This window comes from Schistocerca cancellata, chromosome 1, assembly GCF_023864275.1.
Source record: "Schistocerca cancellata isolate TAMUIC-IGC-003103 chromosome 1, iqSchCanc2.1, whole genome shotgun sequence".
In the NCBI taxonomy this organism is placed as follows: Eukaryota; Metazoa; Arthropoda; class Insecta; order Orthoptera; family Acrididae; genus Schistocerca; species Schistocerca cancellata.
In genome coordinates this window covers 1,083,675,072-1,083,691,212 of record NC_064626.1, presented here as the reverse complement: position 1 = coordinate 1,083,691,212, position 16,141 = coordinate 1,083,675,072, and the positions used below count along the sequence as shown (strand labels likewise).

At 40.5% G+C, this 16,141-nt stretch overlaps 1 pseudogene; it reads left to right on the top strand.

Annotated features, from left to right (window-relative positions):
* The first annotated feature begins 4,850 nt into the window (after positions 1 to 4,850).
* Positions 4,851 to 4,968, top strand: LOC126095597 (5S ribosomal RNA; annotated as a pseudogene).
* The last annotated feature ends 11,173 nt before the right edge of the window (positions 4,969 to 16,141 follow it).

The following is a 16,141-nucleotide window of genomic DNA, read 5'->3' as shown; positions in this document are numbered from 1 at the left end:
TACATAAAAGATCAGAATAACTTTTGAAACATCAACTTTACACATGAGCATTAAAAAAAACAGAATAAATAATGTCTAAGCATATTTACAAGGTAAATAACATATTATTAATGCCAATTATATTTGAGGATAACAGTATTCCTCATCATAGTGAATGTATCTTAGTATTAGAAGAAGAAAAAATTCTATGAAACTACACAGAGACAGGAAGAAAACAAATACACAAGGGTACACAAACACATAGTGGGATAACACAAAAGGAAAGGACAGGGTTTGTTTTCAGTGTAACATTTGGTACTGCAGTCCAACCCAAAACTTCATTCCATAGATCTGTCGTCTTATGTCAACCTTTGCTTCCACCAAAAAAATCCTATCCAAGCATGCTTTCTGTATTTTTCTTGCATAACCTCTCAGTGCATTTCTTCAAATTCATCGCAACTCATTCTCTTATATAGTCTACCCCTTCTTAAGCTAACTTAAATCTACTGAGCTCAGATGCTAAACTAAGGGATGAGGCAATGCAGCAGCACAGAACAATTAACACGAACAGCAATGACAAAAAAATTCAAATTGGCAAAGTAAGCAACAATATTACAACTAATATAAGGCAATGAGCAGCAGACAAGAAAACTAAATCAGTAATAAACTGGCTTAGCAGAGTAACACAAAGTCAAATTCAGTAACACTATGCCTGGCAAACAGCAGCAGAAATAACTTATATCTAAACATGACATAGCTCAAGCAGAAAAAAAACATTACACTAAAGACAATAATGCAGACAAGGGAAATGTATATTCACATCTTAATGTCTATGTAAATTAAGTGGTGCACCACAAATTATTCTACGAAAAATATTACCAAGTAGTTGAAAAGAAAATTATGTATGCAAGTCCTGTGAAGGGAAATGTCTTTTTGTGCTCCTTCGTTTTTTTTTAAGTTATTGTTTACTGGATCTGTAGGCATAAAATATCTATATTAGTACATGCATAAAATTTTATTTTAACCAATGCTGCAGTGCAGCTAGAAACTAGATATTAAAGAAAATGAGCAAATCTCTTAACTAGAAAGAGAATAAATGTGAAATGTTCTCGTCATTTCATTAGGCATTTCAATAAATATCATAAATTAAGAGCTCCACAGTGTAATCATATGTTTTCAAGTTTGAGTGTGTTGTATTTGCGATGCTTTCTACAAAATAATGTCAACAGCGAGAATAATGGCCACCCCTTTTTTTCTACCTGTGCCTCTGAAAGGCACACATTAATGGCTTTTTTTGTTTTGGGCGTCTGTCGCACAGCTGGGTGCCCACGACGCATTACGTGAAGGTGGTCTCTTAAATTTCTTATGGAAATATTTATGACAGCAGTTTCCGCTACAGTGACAGTCTCATATACAAAATTTCACGGGTCGAGAATTTGCGTTGCAAATGTGTAGAAACAAAATCTTATGAATATAACAGTGTCCAAAAAATTTTCGCCGGCATTGTGATACACTCACGCATTTACACACATTTCATAACTCTTAAAGTACGATTCTCGGTTTCCAACATCCTTTTCCACAAACCAGAGTCCCTAAACACTATTCATTATTCCTTACCTTATTCGTTGACACTTCTTCAATATTCCATCATAACAGATACGTAGCTTAATCAAATAACTCATATAGCATCAGCTTATTGATCATAAACATACCGCAACAGCATAATACACATAGTCATCGTAATAATAACATCATAACACCTCAGTCAACTCTCACAATCGTCGTAGCTTCCTCCAATAATTAAAAAAAAATTCTCTACTCATGTAAAAAGTGCCATCTGCCTCAAACGTACTTTAAAAATCGTGATCCCATACCAAATATATCATTCAAAGCTCTCATAATATCACAATGGGTCCGAAAAAATATGAACAGTTCACAAAGTACAGACAAAATACAATTTCGTAAGTGTGAAGTTACCCAACTGTGTAATTCCGTAAACATGTGTCACTGATGTAGTAAAAAAAATGTTTGTTTCTCTGTTAAATAATCAGGTGGCTGTGTAATTCTGTGTTGGAGAAATATGGTACCGATGTATAAAGTTGTATAAGCAAAAACACTACAATGGCAGACAACAATGCAAACTAGCCACAGACTGCACACAGCACAGCCAGTGATTTTCATTCAGAGAGCGCTACGTGGCGGCAGCATTACCAATATAAGAACCTAAACAGCCTACTTACAAACCGTTCAGCGTATGATGGAGTCATGTACTGAAACTAACAGATATCCCGTGCATCTGCATTTAAATCTATAACTGTATTCTGCAAGCCACCTCATGGTGTGTGGTGGACTGAATAGAGATGGGCAAAACTGTTCTTTTCAGATATTGGATCAGAACTGTTCACTCCCTGAAATGAATTAGCTCTTTTTCATGACTCACCACTCATTTACAATAGAAAATAAATGGAAGGCACATTGCCCTTTAAACTTGGTTTATTCCAGTACTATACCTGTATTTTGATCTTATTTGATCCTATTTTGAAGTAACACAGATAATGAGTAAGAATTTTGTATTGTTTATTGAAATTTCCACGATATGACAAAGTTTTTGATTATTGACTTATTTTGCACTATCGTGGTTTTTTGGGTGATCGGAAAATGTTGTAACTTGAGATTTACATTAACAATATATTTGGCTATAATGTATTAAAATTTCATTAACCTCATACAAATACATCGCAAGCCATATATTTTTAAAGTGAACGTTTCCTTCCGAAGACGCCTAAAATCACAAAATCCGTACCAGAATAAGAAAAATAAATATAAATTTGACTGTAAAACGAAAGTGCTGCATATAGCCTTACGCAGAATAAAACAAGGAAAATATTGGTGTATCACATTTTGCGATACGTTTATCGGTTCGCTCGTAATGAAAGCGTAAATTCGAGTGTCCATAATAAAAATCCTATAGTAAGAGGAGTCATCAGGAACCTAATTTAATCAGTTTAAACAAATAAAAATAAAATAAAAACAATTGATGTATACATAACATAATAATGTAATATACATAGCGGTATTACTACGAAGAACAATATCCAGTAGGGACGAACTCCGATGCAGAGGCGCTGAGTCGAGCAGGTCGAGCTGCGAGCTGTATTACTGCGTGAGCTGAGACCGCAGAGACCACAGTGACACCTGAGTCGCTTTGCTCAACGCTCTGGCTAGAGTCGAGACAGTGGGGTGAGCGTTGAGCGGGCGAGTTCCGAGGGTGGGGGGAGCGGTGAACTCACCCGCTCCGAGACAAATCGTCTGTTCCCTTGCGAGCAGGTTTTTGCAAGTAGTTCCTATGTTATCCGCTAGGTGGCTCTCTGTCCTGTTGCTCGCATCAACTGCCCAGAGAGCAGGACATGCGACTGAAATGATCGCCGACAGAGTGCGATGCGAAGTTAAGCTGCGCCAGACACTGCACACGGCAGACGACGCACAGAGACGGCACGGCATATGTGAAACACAAAATCCAATGGGGCACTGCACAATGCAGGCAGCCAAGGTAGAAGCAGGGCAGAGGCCGGCGCTTGCTGTGTTGTGTGGCGTGCACTGTGTTCTGACCAGCAGAGGCGCTGCTGATATGCTCCGTCTCTCTCTCTCTCTCTCTGTCTCTCTCTGCCGTGGGAAACGTTTGGAGCTACCGTTCTTTTTTTCTGAATCACTGATTATTCACTCCTTTGAAAGATTCAACTCTATGAATTAGTTCAAGAGCGGATCCCCCATCTCTAGGACTGAACTTTGTGTGCCATCGTCGTTTGTAAGCCTGGTCAAAGGTCCAACTCAATTTTGCCTCCATAGTCTTCTCGCAATATATACGTAGAATGAAGCAATATATTGACTGACTGTTCTAGTAATATAAGCTCTCGGAATTTTAACGGTATGCTATACTGTCCCTCAGCAAGATGCAGTCGCTTGTCCTGTTTCAGAGGAACCCTCTCAGGCTGCAAGAACCGATCAGTCATAGAGGGTGGGATTATTGGTAGCTGGGAGATCAAGTGTTAGGTGCATCATGGGGTCCCTTAGAGACAAGGCTGCCATGGAGGCGGAGAAAGCCAATGCGCACTCTGTGTGCTTACTGGGGTACTGAACGGCACAGGGTGCAGCCAACTGCAGTTGGTGGCTCATGTCGGTACCACGACGTTTGTCGCTTTGCATCGGAACACAGTCCCATTGGATTCGAGTGGCTATCGGAAGTGGAAAATGCTGCCAGTCCTGCTTCCCATATGAAAGCAGAGCTCTTCGTTCGCAGCATAGTCGACATGATCGGCTGCGGACCTCTGGTACAGTGACGAGTGGAGATGTGAATCAGAGGGTCACATGGTTGTCCGACCGTGTAACTTGCAGATTCCTCGATTTGCGCCATAGGGAGGTTGGGGTTCAGGTTCCGCTAAATAGGCCCATTACACGCAGGAGGCGGCTACACAGGTAGCGATGGCTGTGTGGCGTGAACTGGGCGTTCTTTTTAGGTTAAAGGGCCTCAGGGAAACACGAAAAGTGCTTCAGTCTCAAAGGGGGCAAGTCGAACATAGGGGAAACTTAGATCTAGGAACCATCGGTAACATTTGTAAACTGTCGTAGCAGTGTTGGGAAAGCACCAGAGCTCCAAGCGCTTATAGGAATCAGTGATGCTCAAATCGTTGTAGGTACTGAAACCTGTCCAAAGCCGCAGATAAGTTAAGCCAAAATTCTCAACTCGTCCACTAGATCACAGTTGTCAGGCTCGCTTCCCAAATGGGACGGGGATGACCTGAGGATGGTATTGTGTGCCGAAACCGGTAACCAGTCGGCAAAATAAAGAAAAATGGTGACTATAGACTAATACTGCCAACGGCCTTGCCGCAGTGGTAACACCGGTTTCCGTCAGATCACCGAAGTTAAGCACTGTGGGGCTGGGCTAGCTCTTGGATGGGTGATCATATGGTCTGCCGAGCGCTGTTGGCAAGCGGGGTGCACTCAGGCCTGGTGAGGCAAACTGAGGAGCTACTTGATTGATAAGTAGCGGCTCCGGTCTCGGAAACTGACATACGGCCGGGAGAGCGGTGTGCTGACCACATGCCCCGCCATATCCGCATCCGGTGACGCCTATGGGCTGAGGATGACACGGCGGCCGGTCATGGCCTGTTCGGGAGTAGTTTAGTTTATAGACTAAAACTTCATTTTCCTGAGTGCACTGGTCACTGCTACAACCGACAGTATTTTAGGTTCAAAAATGGTTCAAATGGCTCTGAGCACTATGGGACTTAACATCTGTGGTCATCAGTCCCCTAGAACTTAGAACTACTTAAACCTAACTAACCTAAAAACAGCACACAACACCCAGCCATCACGAGGCAGAGAAAATCCCTGACCCCGCCGGGAATCGAACCCGGGAACCCGGGCGTGGGAAGCGAGAACGCTACCGCATGACCACGAGATGCGAGCACAGTATTTTAGGAATATGATGATCTTCACTTACACGATTTAACTATACCGACGACGTTTGGCAGGTAACTTTTCGGCGTTACATAGAAAGGAACATTTACAAGCTCTGAAACACCACTATTAGAAAGAAATACTTCTTTTAATTCAGTTTTAAATCAGTTAGAAAATGTAGGGAACTTGGTCATAGTGAATACGAAATTATTAATTCAAGAATATAATCTAGCTGTTACAATAAAGTGAGATGAGAATATTAACAGACAAAAGTACTTCCCTTCCTAGTATGAACTTCCATGAAGCAGCTGCTGTGACAGAGAAGACACAGTATCCGAGCTGACAGGAACCAATAGTAATAAGTCGGAATTTCCAAGTGACACTTGTAACCTTGTGTGCTGCCAACACAATAAAGTCGAAAGCAACTGCAATGTCGCGGCTGGACAATAAGAAGGCTACGAACATACATAATAACTCTCGCCGAAAAATTCTCCGCATCCACAAATTGTAAAGCATAGTACTTTCAATTTGATCACCACTAAACCTTCTGACTGCTTTATTGTTACGTGATTCATATTATAAATTAAATATTAATTTTAAGTCTCTGTCCAGAGTATTAAGTTCTTACAAACAACGAGTGCAACAGGAGCAACGAGGAACATAAAAAAGCGTCGTTTGGTGATGGTAACGCATGAGAAAGTCTGACTCCACGACATGCCCAATTCACTAGTACTTAGGCCTTAGAGCCACGAAGTTTACGAACCAAGTTAGCTCAGAGACTCACAGTTCAGCCAAGCGAGGCCATTGTACACAGCCTCAGATAATTTGAAGTACTCTTGAAGTGTATAGTCCTACTGTATGGCTAGTTAATCTTCCCCTTCTAGTCTGTAGCCTTTGAAGTACAGAAATGAAAAACCATTTGATGTATAATACAGAATAAACTACCTTTTTCGTAAGTTCCAATTACACTATTCTACAGAAAATTAGTTAATTACTTTTACAAGGTGTATTGTGTGCAGGCCCTTGGAGTGTTCGTTATAAGCAGAAATTTCAGGGTTCACTGTGATCGAATTGTGAATAGCATTTCATCAAAATATCATTCCCGTGAAATTCATGTGCTTATTGTCGGTAATTTTTCCATCCTCGTACATTCGCTCTCTCCGGAATTTCCAAGGCCGTCATTGAGCATTTTCTGTGAACTAACAAGCTCTTTACTCAGGAGGAATTCCAACTCTAACGTGGGACCGGTGTGGGCCTGCTCCGAGTCGTCACACTGAAGGATAACAAGTATCCGCCTGGCTGAACACGTGGGGAGCCCGCCGGCTGGCGAAACACGATGCTTGCAGCGAACACGACGCGGGAATAACAAGGAGCGGAGCGCCGCCTGTGCCTCTGTTAATTGAAGGGGTCTCCAGTTGCCAGCCTGCGAAGGCCAATCCCTGATAACAACACAGCAAATAGAACTGATTGAGGCCTGTCGTTTCACCCTGAAGTGCATTGGTAGGCCGTACGTTAACGAGCTCTGGGACTGTACCGGCAAACAATGAACAGATCAAAGGCCGACCGTGGCCACTCATTCGGCGGAACCTTGGCCTGTTGAGCTCCAGATACATACCAAGCGCAGGACGACGAAGACTGGAGCGTATCTGGTGCAGCTCCAGCGACCTGTCGTACGTAATAGTGTGATCATTATCTGCCCAGATCTACAGTGTATGTCGTCAGCCCAGAAACCTCGACTCTCAATCCCAACTAAGTTGGCCACTGAGTGAAGGCATTACGTTTTTGTTACGAAACGTCAGGTGCTCAGCTGTGCGATGTTTATCGCGATATTAGCATTGCGGTAGCAGGAGATGTGATTCAATGTGGTAGAGTTCTCCGAATGCAACATACTCATACTCTTCACCAATTCGTAGCTTTATCACACAAGCGACTGCAAAGACAGATTTTAACCTCCACCTCACTTATCGACCTTAATGACAGTGAAAAATTAAACCGCATGTACCTAATGGAAATTTTGGGGAAAGCAATCGCCACCGAACTTAATCTGTCGGTAAAGGAGAGGAATGGTTACATCTAAATGAAAGGAAAAATGCAAATGAAATTGGTGCAAATTAATTTTGAAAAAGGGTAAAGTTAATAAAGGAAGTAAATGTGCGGTCGTTACATTAACAATTAACTGGAGTTAATTAGGTGTCTGAGATTTGGGGAAAATTACGGTCGCCAGTTCTATGGTCAACGGCGATTATAACTGAAAAAGAAAGGTTAATGCACATATAATTAGAACTAAAAGCGTGGTAACTGAAGGTTGACATGTGTTGTGTGAAAACTGAATGTTTGTCAGAAGTAATAAATTTCGCTACACTCTGACCTAATTTAGAAAAAGAATTAATAAAACTGGAAAATTTAAAATTAATTTAGTGACTGAAATTAATCGTGAAATTTGTTTCTGAAGTACTACGAAACAAAATAAAACAAGGTTAGTCTTCGCTACCTCAACAATCATCTCAAAAGCAATTTGAATCTACGCAATTTAGAAATAAGAGCTTTAACTCTGAACTTGAATTAAATGATTTTGAACAATTGACAATAGTAAAATTTAGTACGTACCAAGCTGAGCTGCAGTCACAGGTAAGCTAAAATATGGTAACAAAACATGCACTCTTAATTTGTGCTTGTGTAATCTAAATATAGTTCTGTTTGGTTACTGTATCCAGTTATGAATACTTCAACCGAACTTTGAAATTAAAGCAGTGAAATGGAATGATGTTACTTAAATGCTGGCGTTTGAATTTCAACGACACTCGGGTTCATTTCGGAAAAGTAAGGGACCCTGCTTGGTAATGCAATAGGGACAATGAGCAACAAAGGTTCATGCTAAGTTGCTGTATTTTAGTGCTTTCAGTCTTCCTCGTTAGTTGATTGGAGGTTTGAAGTCGTCGATCGAGGAGGTGGCGACAATCACTAATTGTCGGCCATCGCTGTTGCAGAAGCTGAATGTTGGCGCGCCTTCTTCTCGACATGGTCACCAGGCGAAACGGGCTCTTGATGTGTGCCAGCTAATGTTTCCCGTCCTCGACACCGTGCCAGAAACTATCACAGCAAGTCGAGCGCAATTACGTGCTGCCGAACCCCGAAAGCGCGGCAACTCGCGGGAGCGTCACTCAACACACCTGCTCCACCGCCCTACTCCAGCCAGCCAGACTCTGCTCTGCCCGTGCTCCATGCGACAGAGTTAACACTACCAAAGATTCTAAACACTTTGGTTCTCCACACGGCCTATCGATGTAATCGTTCGATACCATAGTTTTCCCTAGGCAAGACCCAGCATAAAAATACAAATGATATTTACAAAACAAACCAATTATACATCGACATAAATGCATATATATATATATATATATATATATATCGATCGATCGAGGAGGTGGCGACAATCACTAATTGTCGGCCATCGCTGTTGCAGAAGCTGAATGTTGGCGCGCCTTCTTCTCGACATGGTCACCAGGCGAAACGGGCTCTTGATGTGTGCCAGCTAATGTTTCCCGTCCTCGACACCGTGCCAGAAACTATCACAGCAAGTCGAGCGCAATTACGTGCTGCCGAACCCCGAAAGCGCGGTGTATATATATATATATATATATATATATATATATATATATATATATATATATATATATATACAAATTATAAAACAATTACAATATATAAAGACACAGAAATGTCATATTTTCAGGTAACAAAATGAAGAAAAAATTTATAGTGCAATAGATGGAAATAGGTTGATATGCATTTCCGGCGTTACAAGATACGTGAAGTTTCTTATAAAATGAGGTATACATTACATTTGTTTTCTGAGTAATACACATTTATACAGGGACCATTAGTTTGCACGTAGCATAGCAAGATGGTACTCAGTTTCTTGCCGTGTTCGCTGAAGCAAGCACACAGCGATGTTGGTAACGCCACATAGTGCTCTGTATGAAAATTGCTGACTGCGCTGTGTGCAGTCTGCGGCTGGTTGGACTCATTATTGGAATATTCGCTTATTTAGTGTTGGGCAGTTGGATGTGAACAGCGCGTAGCGTTGGCAGGTGGAGGTGAGCCGCTAGCAGTGGTGGATGTGGGGAGAGAGATGCCAGAGTTTTGAGATGTTACTACAAGCGGTCGATCTGGACATGTGTCCGTCAGAAAAAGGAAATTTGGGAAACTGGATGTCATGAACTTTATATATATATATATATATATATATATATATATATATATATATATATATATATATATATATATATATATATATATATATATATATTAAGGTAAATACATTGTTTGTTCTCTATCAAAATTTTTGAATTGCTAACTTTACCTATCAGTAGTTAGTGCTTTCAGTAGTTATAATTGGCAGTATTGGCGCTCGCTGTATTGCGGTAGTTCGAGTAACGAAGACTTTTGTGAGGTAAGTGATTCATGAAAGGTATAGGTTACTGTTAGTCAGGGCCATTCTTTTGTAGGGATTATTGAAAGTCAGACTGTGTTGCGCTAAAAATATTGTGTGTCAGTTTAGCGTTGATCAGAAGAAGTAAAGAGAGAACTGTCTGAGTACGTTCAGTTTTTCTCAGCTGTTTGAAAATAAAATAACGTAAGAATTTTTCTATCACTGTCATTCTTTACATACAAAGGGGAAGTTTCACAATGGCTGTATTGTCATCAGATTCCTTGTCTGAAACCAGTGATGTCCCATGCTTTTCTACCGATGCATATTATCTTGAACGTAACAGTTTCACCTGAAGACATTTGTCCGGAATGTTAGCTGAAAATTATTTTCGTCTTGCTTTATCATTTGGCTCCATTGTCCGCAATATTTGGTCTTTGTAAGTGGACAACCGTACATTGACTTATAGAACGGTGTGTGGTGTGAATATGACAGATACAACTGCCTGGAAGAAATACAAAGGGAGTCTCTGCGAAAACGATCGCAGTTTTGTCTTATACGATCGATGTTTTTTTCAGATTGTAACACAACAACATCAACGAGGCTCGTCATTTCTGATAGGACCGCTGTAGCAACTTGAGCTGCCCTAGGAACATGGTAAAATCTGCTTCTGCTTATAAAATAACCTATACCTCTGCAGCAGAAATTTGTCTCCAAAAGAAGTTCTGACTTGGAAGCATTTGAGTTTGAACGGGAACATATATATCATTGATATATACCTGGAAACAGATACTACCACGTTGGACTTTCGTAAAATCAAGGACACTTTTCCTTTCGCTACGCAGTAATCCGAGCCTGAGCCTGCTACTTTTATAGAGTTAATTAACACTACTCAACAAAATTAAATCGTCACTTTTTGGAACCCCGTCATTTTCTCCCATTGCAATACAGAAATTCGAAATTCGTCCCCTCCTCTGTAATGTTACGGAAGCGTAGCGCCTTGCAAGGTCACCTTCACGCTTGGTGACGCTTCAAACACCATAGTGCCGACGCGTGCTGAAAAGGGCCAGTGCTCAGAAATGTATGGGAGGTGTGGGATGGGTTAAGACTCTCACATTGTAACCACATTTCACAACGAGTCTACCCGACATCACCGTCGAAGTTTCACACTATGGGAAGCTGTCATGCCTCATCACACCCCTTCTTCTCATGTCTAAGCAACGGAGGACAGCACCACTATGACGCGGTCTTCTTGTGGATGGCCGAGGAAAACATTTCGGGCATACATGTAATGGCTTCAGGGGATATAAAACGTGTGAATGAAACCACCCCTTCCTTCGAGGTTTTCACTTTCACACGTTTCTCGGTTGAAAAACGCGAGTTTGCAGTGCGATGTGCAACTGGAGAACGTTCTTGACAAGCTTTGACACTGGTCAGACCCCCCGGTTGATTCAACCCTACTCTACCGGCATCGCAGGGCTGCAACACCACTGAACATGATATCACCCTTTCGATGAGCAGTGTGACCGTAATTTCTGCTCTGGTATGCAGGGTGAACGCAATACAGGCCTTTAAAACCCGTTTGACGAAATTTGAACGTGCTTATAAGCAGAAAAGGGCCTCCATAAGGGCATCGCAGGGCTTCAAAACCATTGAATATGATCTCGTCCCTTTGAAATATAGTCTGACCGTAATTTTTGCTCTCTAAAACAGGCTGGAAGCATTAGCGACCGTTCAAAATCATTCGACGAATTTTGGACGTGAACATAAGCAGAAAAAAGCAAGGATGTGTATGCTTTTTCATCCTTCCTTTTCCGCGCCTCTGTCTCGGGTGCACAGGGGAGGTACGAAATTAGTACGAGTGTGAATTAAACAAGAAAAGTTCTCACTACGACGTTCTAATCCAGCAACATCATTGTACAACTTTGTTGGGAACTTTAAAAATTTCTGTCTAAAGAGACACTCATGCCTCGATAGCTACCGTCGATGGGAAAGACAACCTGCCAGCACGCGAGCCTGCTGGCCGCATGTGAAATCTGTGAGTTGACGATAGCAGAGCTCGAAAAATGAAAGGTGAAAGAATAAACACAATTTTCTGTTCCGTATCACGTTCAGATTTCTTCGAATTGCTCTGAACGTTCTCTAGTGATTCAATCCTGTATACCAGAGCAAATATTGCGGTAACACTACAATGCAAACGGACCAGATCATGTTCAATGGTGCGCAACCATCCGATGTTAGTAGACAAAAGTTATGAGAATTATTGGCAACCAGTGCTGTACAATCGCAATAAAGTCATGAGATTTCAAATTGACTCATTTATTAGAACATGTTGTGCGTTTCGGGATTTCAGTCATCTTCGGACATTTGTTACAAAAAAGTACAAAACATAAGTGAACAGCACATTCAACACGTCTCAACGTTACAGAAAGCAGTGGTGCATGTGGGGAAAGAGATGGCGGAGTTTTGTTAGCGGATGATCTGGACAGAGACAGTAAATTTGTAAGACTGGATATCATGAACTGATATATATATATATATATATATATATATATATATATATATATATATATATATATATATATATAATGCCTTTTGAACACTATTAAAGTAAGTACATAGTTTGTTCTCTATCAAAATCTTTCATTTGCTAACTATCCCTATCAGTAGTTAGTGCCTTCAGTAGTTTGAATCTTTTATTTAGCTGGTAGTAGTGCCGCTCACTGTATTGCAGTAGTTCGAGTAACGAAGATTTTTGTGTGGTAAGTGATTTGTGAAACGAATGGGTTAATGTTAGTCAGGGCCATTCTTTTGTAGGGATTTTTGAAAGTCAGATTGCGTTGCGCTAAAAATATTGTGTGTCAATTTAAGCACAGTCTTGTATAATTGTTCTAAGGGGACGTTTCATATGTCGACCCTTAGCCGAGGATACCTCACTGGAATCTTCTGATTTTTTTCTTGTAGTTTGTGTAATTAGTGTAGCTTTTGTTTATTGCTAGCGCGTAATTATAGAGAGAATTTCCTTTGTAGTTGCAGTCTTTCATTGTACAGTAAAACAGTTGTGGCATGCATGTAGATTTGCACCAAGTATTTCGCAGCTTCGCTTGCGTTCAACATAGTAATTTGGTAATTGTGCATAGGGAAATGGAGCGGGCGGCAAACACTGGTGTAAACAGTGAAACAATTAGTGAACAGGGAACATTATCGATCGATCGGTCGGCAACAGCAAGCCTCAGGAATCGGGAATGACAGGACACAATCTTGCAAATACTGCAGATTCAGGTTTTGGGTCCTCACCGTTTTCTCAAATAAGTCAAGACACATTTTCTGCTTGTCAAAATGTGAATGTTGCCGGTGCAACTTCACTGCCGAAAAGCACTGAGGAACATGTTTCAGATACCAGTGCATTGTTCTTACAGTTAATGCAACAAATGGGACAAAGGCTACAAAAGTTCGACACAATGCTTGAACGAAATCAGAAACAAACGGGACAAAATCTTCAAAAGTTAGACACAATGGAACAAAACCAGAGACAAACACAGCTACAGTTAGACGCAGTGGAACAAAAGCTTCAAAAGTTAGACTCAGTGGAACATACGCTTGAACAAACACGTGAAGATTTAACTACTGAGTTACATAAAATCGATTCGAAATGTCAAAAAGTCTGTAATGACGTAAAAACACAAATTTGTGAGCATTTCGAACCTATTTTTTCGCGGCATGAAAATACATTACAGAATCACGAAGCAGCCATAAAAGAACTGCAAACGATTGTTCATGAAAATCATGAGACCTTTCAAGCTAAAATTGACTCAGTTGCATCTACCGATTCGGTTACGCAACTTGCAAAAACACAGGAAAACTTAAAGGACACAGTGGATACGATTTCAACACAAATGGACACTCTGAAACTTGGTTCAGAAAAACACACAGAGGAAATAATTTCACTATCGGATAAAGTAGCCGAACTTTCAGATCAGTTCACTAACTTATCTATAAAAGGTAGATGATGATCTGAATGACACAAGACCTGTAGCCTTCACGGACACTGAAGAGTATGAACAAATTAGAAAATTCAAATCAATACACAGTACAAAAGAGAAATCCGGGAAGTACAAGATCAGTTGGCACAAGTAATACAAAAATGACATATTTCAGAGGACACTCGCGCTCCAACACGGGAAGAGCGACTTAGAAATACGGAAAAGCCACAAAATAATAACACAGGGCATTTCGGAAATTATGAAAGAAATTGGCAAGGTGCCAATGGATGGAACCGCCGACACGACGTAACAATGACCGATATGCTACTCGCCGACACGATGATTTTGGATAGAAGCTGTACATTACTATACGTAAATTCAAAACATTTAAGAATTCTGGCAACGACATTCATCCACAAGCGTGGCTCCATCAATTCTCTCATTGTTTTCCTCCCAACTTGTCATTAGAGCACAGATTAGAATTTATGTGTGGCTACTTAGAGAATGAACCAGCTGAAAAAATGCGATCGGTCATTCACGATTGTCACAGTGAAGGAGAATTTTATTGTGCCTTCCTCTCAGTATATTGGTCTCAAGCTACACAAGACCGAGTAAAACATAGCATCATAATGATGAAACATTTCGAACAATCTGAATTTTTCAGTCTTGTGAAATATTTTGAAGACATGTTGTACAAGAATCAGCACCTGTCAAACCCATATACAGCCCCTCAGAACTCATCCGCATTTGCTTAATCAAATTATCTGAACATCTACGACATATTATTTTGCAGGACGTTGCAAAGACAACATTGAAGCTTTTCAGGGACTCTTACAAGAATTGGAAATTGACACTGACATTCGCGGGACGCGAAAACAGGAACACAAGAATTACGGGTCACATCCGTCACAATTCCACGATGACATAAATAATAAATGGACACGACAAGGCTATTCTTACAACGTAAATCGTGACCAAAACAGACACCACCCGTATGACAACCGTTGGCAGAGTAGTAATAATTACAGAGAAAGATCACCTCTCTGGGGTAATGACTATCACAGAGACAATCAGAGAAACAGACAATATTGGAACCGAAATAATTATTATCGAGGTAGACAGAATACCTTCAGACACAACGGTCCTCCACACGGTTATGACTCAGGGAGAAGTTCTCCACCACATTACCGACAAGAAATTAATTACACAAATTACCGACATGACGACAGACGATATAATCGTAACGACAGACCTGAATTCCATTAGAACTGGAGAACTTCAAACAGGGCAGGGCCTTCTCGTCAATGTGAATTTGTAGAAGTTGGGTCTCCTAATACCAATAACGACGCACGCCAACAAAGAGATAGCAGACAATGACTCGCACCGCAGGCAGCCACGTGCGCCGGCTGGCTCAGAGAAAAATAACATAGACACTAACATTGAGAAAAATTCCACTATTCTTTATCGACGTATACCGCATGATAATTGCGTTCAAGTTGAAACTCTGTGTACTAGGAAGAGTAAAGGTTTACACCATATTTAACATGTAAAACCGTTTATTGAAAGATAATCTGCTTTTTAACTTTGTCTTTGCTATAAAATTTTTCACTTCACATTACTAGTACCATTTGTCACACTGAGAAACTGTTAACATGCAGCAATGTTTTGAAGTTAACTATCCAGTCTAGAACCTAGGGAACTTATTTAGACAGTAATTACGAATGCATTGTTATAGTGAACAGACGACACAGTGTTATTGTGTGTGTACAATCTTCCTTGTTAGTTGCACGATTACGTAACGATTATAAGGCTTACATACTTAGAACATATACCAGTACTGCTAATGAGATTTTACTGCAACATTTTGGTTTACTATAAAATTCATTATGGATTTAAAGTGTTTTCTGAGAGATACAGATAACACAGTGGTTAGTTTATTTGAAAGCTACACGACTGTATCAAGACGCTACTAATATGTGACACAATTTACATTGTTGCTTTTGCGGTGTATCTGTTTTATATCTGCACAGTTTTTATGAATTCTTCTGGAAAGGAAAACATGTTTTAGTAGTAACTTTTGTGGTATAGCTACAATGAGACAGCCTTTTCCATAGCACAACAATACGTTACAGCACAGTACTTTCTTCATCACGGCAATAAGCGTAATAAGCAAGATATCTATACGCAAAGCATTTCACTTTGTTTATCATGAGGTAAGTAGATTGACTTCTGCAGAACTTAGCTTTCAGAGGACGATAACTACGACACTTCCACAGAGATTATCTTACAA